At 31.0% G+C, this 6,869-nt stretch overlaps 1 pseudogene across 1 annotated transcript; it reads left to right on the top strand.

Annotated features, from left to right (window-relative positions):
- The first annotated feature begins 4,142 nt into the window (after positions 1 to 4,142).
- LOC120090435 (receptor-like protein EIX2) lies at positions 4,143 to 6,667 on the top strand (annotated as a pseudogene). Its single transcript, XR_016526834.1, has 2 exons — positions 4,143 to 5,912; positions 6,057 to 6,667. The product of XR_016526834.1 is annotated as a receptor-like protein EIX2 (transcript).
- Positions 6,668 to 6,869: the final 202 nt, after the last annotated feature.

The following is a 6,869-nucleotide window of genomic DNA, read 5'->3' on the forward strand; positions in this document are numbered from 1 at the left end:
AGTAATGTAATATTATTAAATCTTAAAACATTTGTGAAATATTAGTTATATACTATGTTAATACCATAAATTTTTCCATTTAATTCTTTTTCTAGAATTTATCCCAAAGATAAATCTTTTCAAGAAGTTAACAATTCACTAGGTATCATAGAAATTATGTTTTTATTGTTGTATAAAAAAAAAAAGTATATATTAATAATAATATATTCTTGAGAAATTTTCACAGATAGAAAAAATGTCAAACTATTTACGGAAATAACAAAAAAAAATACTTATAGACAACAATAAACTTCTATTAGCTCTATCAATGATAGACTTCTATAAGTTCCTATCATGGATAGACACTAATAAACCTCTATAAAAAAAATTACAATTTTACTATTTTGTATAAATATTTTTTTCTTATTTTTCTATATTTAAAAGCCCCTATATTCTTTAAAAGCTAATAGGTAAGAATAATAAGTATTGACGTGGAATAAAAATCAAACCAATTTCCCTTTGAATGATCTATATAATCGGATTGCAAAATCAAATACTTCAAATGTATATATATAACATTGCGTAAATGGAAGATCAAAGTTTTCATCTCTGATTTATAAGAAAAAAGAAAGTGTGTCAATTGCGCTCACAAACTTAGGTTGCATTTACCTACCCGTAAACGGAAAATTTCACGAAATGACTCGAAACCCAAAAGAATTTCTACCAATGACCTCCTAAAAATTTTTCTACCGTTGACCTTTTCCCATGCGAAATTTTAAAATTACCCCCAATTTTTAAAAAGCCTTCAAACCGCACGGTGAATGTATCGAATACTTTAAGCGATCATTTAGATATTATTAAGCGATCGGATAGATATTACTAAGCGATCGGAGAGAGTACTAAGCGATCATTTACTATCCACTATAGTTTTTATTAAGCGATCGTGTAGAGAATACTATGTGATCGTCTAGCTATCCACTATAGCTTTTATTAAACGATCGTTTAGAGAATACTAAACGATCGCTTAGCTAACTGTTCCGCGATCGTTTAGATATCCATTATGCGATCGTTTGACTAATACTAAACGATCGTTTAGCTAATATTAAGCGATCGTTTAGCTAATACTAAGCGAACATTTAAATAACTTTTACACGATCGTTTAGATATCCATTACGCGATCGTGTATTAATTTATAAAGCGATCATTCGGCTAATACTAAGCGATCGCTTAGGTTTTGTTATGCGATCGTTTAGATAATACTAAGCAATCGTTTAGGTTTTGTTAAGTGATCGTTTAGATAATACTAAGCGATCGTTTAAGTTTTGTTAAGCGATCGTTTAGCTAACTGTTACGCGATCGTTTAGATATCCATTACACGATCATGTTATGTATAAAGCGATCGTTTGGCTAATACTAAGCGATCGCTTAGGTTTTGTTATGCGATCATTTAGATAATACTAAGCAATCATTTAGATTTTTTTAAGTGATCGTTTAGATAATACTTAGCGATCATTTAGCTAACTGTTACGCGATCGTTTAGTTTTCGTTTAGATAAATTTGTGCTAAATTTATAGAATACAATTGGTGTTATACATTTAACTAAGCAAATAAATGACTAAGTGATCGTTTAGATAAATTTGTACTAAAATTACATATTGTACAGTACAATTGGTGTTGTACATAATATAATTGGTGCTAAAATTACATATTCTATAATGTAAATTTGTATAGAATAATTGGTGTTGTACAGAAAAATTGAAGCGAAAGCGAAAATTACATATTGTTTAATCTAGATGGGCCAGTGCCAGGTGTTATCAATGTTTGTCTGCACGTTTTCTTGTTATGTCCTGTCTGACCACATCGTGTACACCTGTGTATTTGTCATGGCTCCTCTCCAATTGAAGGTATCCTGACGATTTGATGTCGACCTACACTACCTTTTGCGAAGTAGTGCCATTGATCTACAATTGGATAAACAAATCATTGATAAGTAAGCGATCGTGTATAAATTACTAAGCGATCATATATAAATTATTAAGCGATCATGTATAAATTTATTAAACGATCGTTTATAATTACTAAACGATCGCATAGTAATTACTAAACAATCGTTTATATTTTACTAAATGATCGTTCTAATTTACTAAACGATAGTGTATAATTTACTAAACGATCATGTATAAATTACTACACGGTCATTTATAATTTACTAAACGACACTTATTATGAAAGCGATATGAGAGAAGAAATTGTACATTGAATGAAGAGTTGAAGAAACCGTTGAAGGAAGAAGAAATGTGGACAGAATCCGACGATGAAAGCTACGAGAGAAAGCTACCAGAGAATCCAAAGGGCTGAGGAAATCTGAGAGAAAGCTACGAGATGAGAGAGATGTTCAACGACAGAAAGTGAATAATGAGAGAGATATTCCATTCTCTTCAGAATACTAGTTGGGAATAAATGTTTTGGTGAAATATTGGTGGTGTATTGAATGCATATTGAATGAAGGGCTGAGAAAATCGTAGAAGGAAGAAGAAAAATGTGGCGATCTGAAAGCTTTTTAAAAATTAGGGGTAATTTTGATATTTCACATAAGGAAAAGGTCAGTGTAGAAAAGTTTTTGGGTTTTGGGTCATTTTATGAAATTTTCCCTGTAAACGTAATAAATCAATGGTAATCTAAAAAGTGAGTCCATTTGATTATGTTTGTTGTTGTTTACCTATATTCCATAATTATAGTGAAATGCAGGTCTACTACGAGTTTTGTAATCACAAAACGTAATCTGATTGAGGAATTGAAGGTGCTCAATCTAATTGCATTTGAAATTTACGTGAGACTCACTAGCCATTATCGTTATCATTACTGTTACCTTTACAAATATTATTACTGTTACAATATTAGAAGTATGAATCTATCATATTTATTTTTACTATTATTGTTATCTTTATCATTACCGTTATCGGGTCTAACAGTAACACTAACAATAACAGTAAATGTGACAAATTTGTAATTCTAAGTAAGCGTGATAAGACTTGTTACAATTGATCCATCAATGGAATTTCATTATGATTATAGGACTTTTCATTACGATCGGATAAACGTGGGTAATTTTTTCCTCCTCTTTCACCTTATTTTCTCTCTCTTCTTTCACACTCTTTTCCGTTCCACCCTAAAAAAAAATCTGAAACACAAAAGATGGTGCATTTGAAGCATCAAAGATCAGAGGGTACGTGGAGGGGGTCTTCCCAGAGCTTCCTAACCCTAAACCATTTAAAAACTACTTTAGATATATAAATTTACATAAAAAGCAAAATTAGATATTTAACAGATCCTTTTCTATACTTTTCAATTAGGATACAGTATGAATATATTGCAAAGAATGACTTGTTTAGACGGTGACAAAATTGATAATTTTTTTTGTTTTGTCTAACGAAAATGATTTATAAGATTCATAGATGTTGATTTTTTTTCTACCAAAATTACCTTTTTTAGTTTTTATTTTTCAAGTTTGGTTAGCATTTTAAAGAATAATTTTTTTAAAAAAGTACAAAACAAATATACTTTAAATTTTTTAATCCAATATCCAAGGAGTTAAAATATCGATATAGATAATATCATTATTTTTTCTGTGTTTTATGCAAAATAAAAAAAAATAATAATATAACATTATAATATTTATGGGAGATTTTCAAAAAAAAAAAAAAAACAAAACAAAAACAAAAACAAAACTATTTACACAATAACAAAACTTAATCTTCTTTGATAGATGTTGAGAGAGGCTAATAAAAGTCTATCAATGTCTATCCGTAATAGAAATTAATAGAAGTCTATCTTTTATACTATGTGATAGACTCTAGTAGAAGTCTATCAGTACATATTATTATTATTATTATTTTTTTTGCTATTTCGATTAATAGTTTGACATTTTATCTATCTGTGAAAATTTTCCGTCTTATATTCATTGACAACAAAAACATAACTCAATAATTAACTTATACTTCTCTCCTAAAGTCGGAGATTCAAATATTCATTCTCGTTATATTAAAAAAATAAAATCTATATTCTTAAAGAAAATAAAATAAGTTTCAAACAATTATTTTGTAAAAAAAAAATAAATAAATAAATATGCATCATCTTTTCCATCCAAATGAAGAGTAAATAATGTTACCAATAGCCTAAAAGTTAATAATCTAAAGGTTTATGGTTTAAATTCTCCGAACTAGGACCCCAGTTGGTTTGATCCCAATCCCAATTATAAAATAAATGGAAGAGATGGGATATTTTTTCATTCCATCAGCCAAAATGATATCTCTGACTGTAATATGGTATTTTACTTCCATCCAATGTTTGTTCCTTCTGCTTTCCATGCCAGCAAATAATCTTGCACTGGAAATCAAATGCATGGAAAGCGAAAGACAAGCCCTGTTATCCTTGAAGCAAAACCTCATAGATAGATATGATTTTCTCTCTTCTTGGAGAACACAAGCCAATCCCAAAGCCAATGATGATTGTTGCAATTGGAGAGGTGTTGGTTGTAGCAACAATACAGGTGCTGACCATTATAATATCATAAGCCTTGATCTTCACAATAAAGGTTTGATGGGTGAGGTTGGTTCTTCCTTAACTCAATTATTGCATCTCACCTACTTAGATCTTAGTTATAATCAGTTTGATCAAATCTTGATTGAGGATATTGGTTCTCTTATCAATTTGAATTACCTCAACTTGTCCTATAACAAGTTGAGTGGAAGTATTCCTCAAAGTTTGGGACAATTATCCAACTTAGAGTATTTGAATCTTCAGTCTAATTTATTGGAGGGTGAAGTTTCTGAAGTTCATTTCTCAAAGCTTAAAAATTTAAAAGCCTTGGATCTATCTGACAACTTGTTGAGATTAACCTTCAACTCAGCTTGGGTTCCTCCTTTTCAACTGCAATCAATAAGTTTGAGAAATTGTACATTGGGCCCATATTTTCCCAAATGGCTTCAAACACAAAAGTTCTCTGTTCTTGATATTTCAGAAAACAGAATTTCAGACAAGATTCCCAGATGGTTTTGGAATAACTTGTCCCCAAACTTATTGTTTCTTGATGTTTCCAACAATCATATCAAGGGGGAAATCCCAAATTTGTCCTTGAAATTCAAAAGGATGCCTGTGATCATTTTGGGAGTGAATGAATTTGAGGGTAAAATTCCAGCCTTTCTTTTTGGAGCACAAAACCTTGACCTTTCGACAAATGAATTTTCAGACATATCTGGTTTGTGTGAAGTCAACTACTCGTCCCCTTTATATCTCTTGGATACTTGCGGCAACAAAATGTCTGGCCAACTCCCTAATTGTTGGAACCATATGCTCAATTTAGAATCCTTAAGTTTGGCCTATAATTATTTTTCTGGAGACATTCCAGTCTTTGAGTAATCTCACAAGACTGAAATCTCTAAATTTGCGAGAGAATTATTTCTCTGGGGAGTTTCCTTCTTGGTTTAACTTCACAGATTTGACACTCTTTGATGCAGTTGACAACAATTTATCTGGAAATTTACCGTCATGGATCGGATCAAGATTGCCAAATTTGGTTCGTTTGCTTCTCAAGTCAAATCACTTTCATGGAAACTTACCTTCAAGTCTTTGCAACCTCAGAAGGATTGAAGTATTGGACATTTCACTCAATTATGATATTTCAGGAAGCATACCAACTTGCATCTATAATTTTGATGTCTTGACAAAAACGTTTAATCCATCAACTATTCCTGATTACATGAGAGATTTGGTCATGATGTGGAAAGGCAAAGAGATGGAATTTCATGGTAGAAATTTACAGCTTCAAAGGAGTATTGACCTGTCTAGCAATCGTCTGACAGGAGAAATTCCTAACGAAATCACACAGCTTGTTGGTTTAATTTCTTTGAATCTCTCGAGGAATGAGTTAACAGGTCAAATTCCTTACAACATAGCTCAACTTCAATCGTTGGATTTTTTGGATCTATCGAGAAATAATTTGTGTGGTTCAATTCCTTCTAGTTTTTCTCAAATGCCCAGATTGAGTGTGTTGGATCTGTCCTACAATAACCTTTCAGGAAATATTCCCATTGGAACTCAACTTCAAAGCTTTCCAATTTCTTCCTATGAAGGCAACCCTTTTCTTCATGGAGATCCAATTAAGAAGTGGGAGCTGAGCAACAACAATAATACTCATGTTGAGGATAATAATGAAACTGAAGACAAATTCCTAATGCTAGATCTGCTTATTGCCATTTCTTCTGGATTTATAATTGGATTTTGGGGAATCTTTGGCAGTCTTCTACTCTTTAAGAGATGGAGATATACCTACTTTAGGTTTTTAAGAAATATAATTGAGAAAGTTTTCTGAAGGAAATTAAGACCAGGTATTTTCTCTTCATTTACAATTGATGAAGAGTCTTTTCTTTTCTTTTCTTTTCTTTTCTTTTTTTAATAAATATGCCTAATTAATATTTGATTTTTTTTGTTTGTTTGTTTGTTGGGCACGCTACGGAGATGTGTACAGTTGTTTCAAGCATGGAAGTTAGTTATTTGGCTTGCTGTTTCGCCTTAGTTTGTAGGTTTTCCGTATCATTTAGCTTGTTATTCATCTTCAATTTTAATAGTGTGCATTATTCTCTTTCTATTTATCAATAAAAATTTTATTTTCGAAAAAGAAGAACAAAAAGAAGAAGCATGTTGTTTAGCAAAGAATTTTCCCATTTGGTTAATTGAAGTTATTAAGAAAATTTTGATTCATTCTAAGCATAGGTTAACTGGGTTAAAATAGACATAGACAATAGCAACTCCATGAAGAACTTAGATCTTTTAGTCATATTGACCCAATAGAATAAAGCCAAAATTAAGATAATATAAGATAGATCGAGATA

Source organism: Benincasa hispida, unplaced genomic scaffold (genome assembly GCF_027475165.1).
Source record: "Benincasa hispida cultivar pf3 unplaced genomic scaffold, pf3_genome.v1.1 HicScf1853, whole genome shotgun sequence".
NCBI lineage: Eukaryota > Viridiplantae > Streptophyta > Magnoliopsida > Cucurbitales > Cucurbitaceae > Benincasa > Benincasa hispida.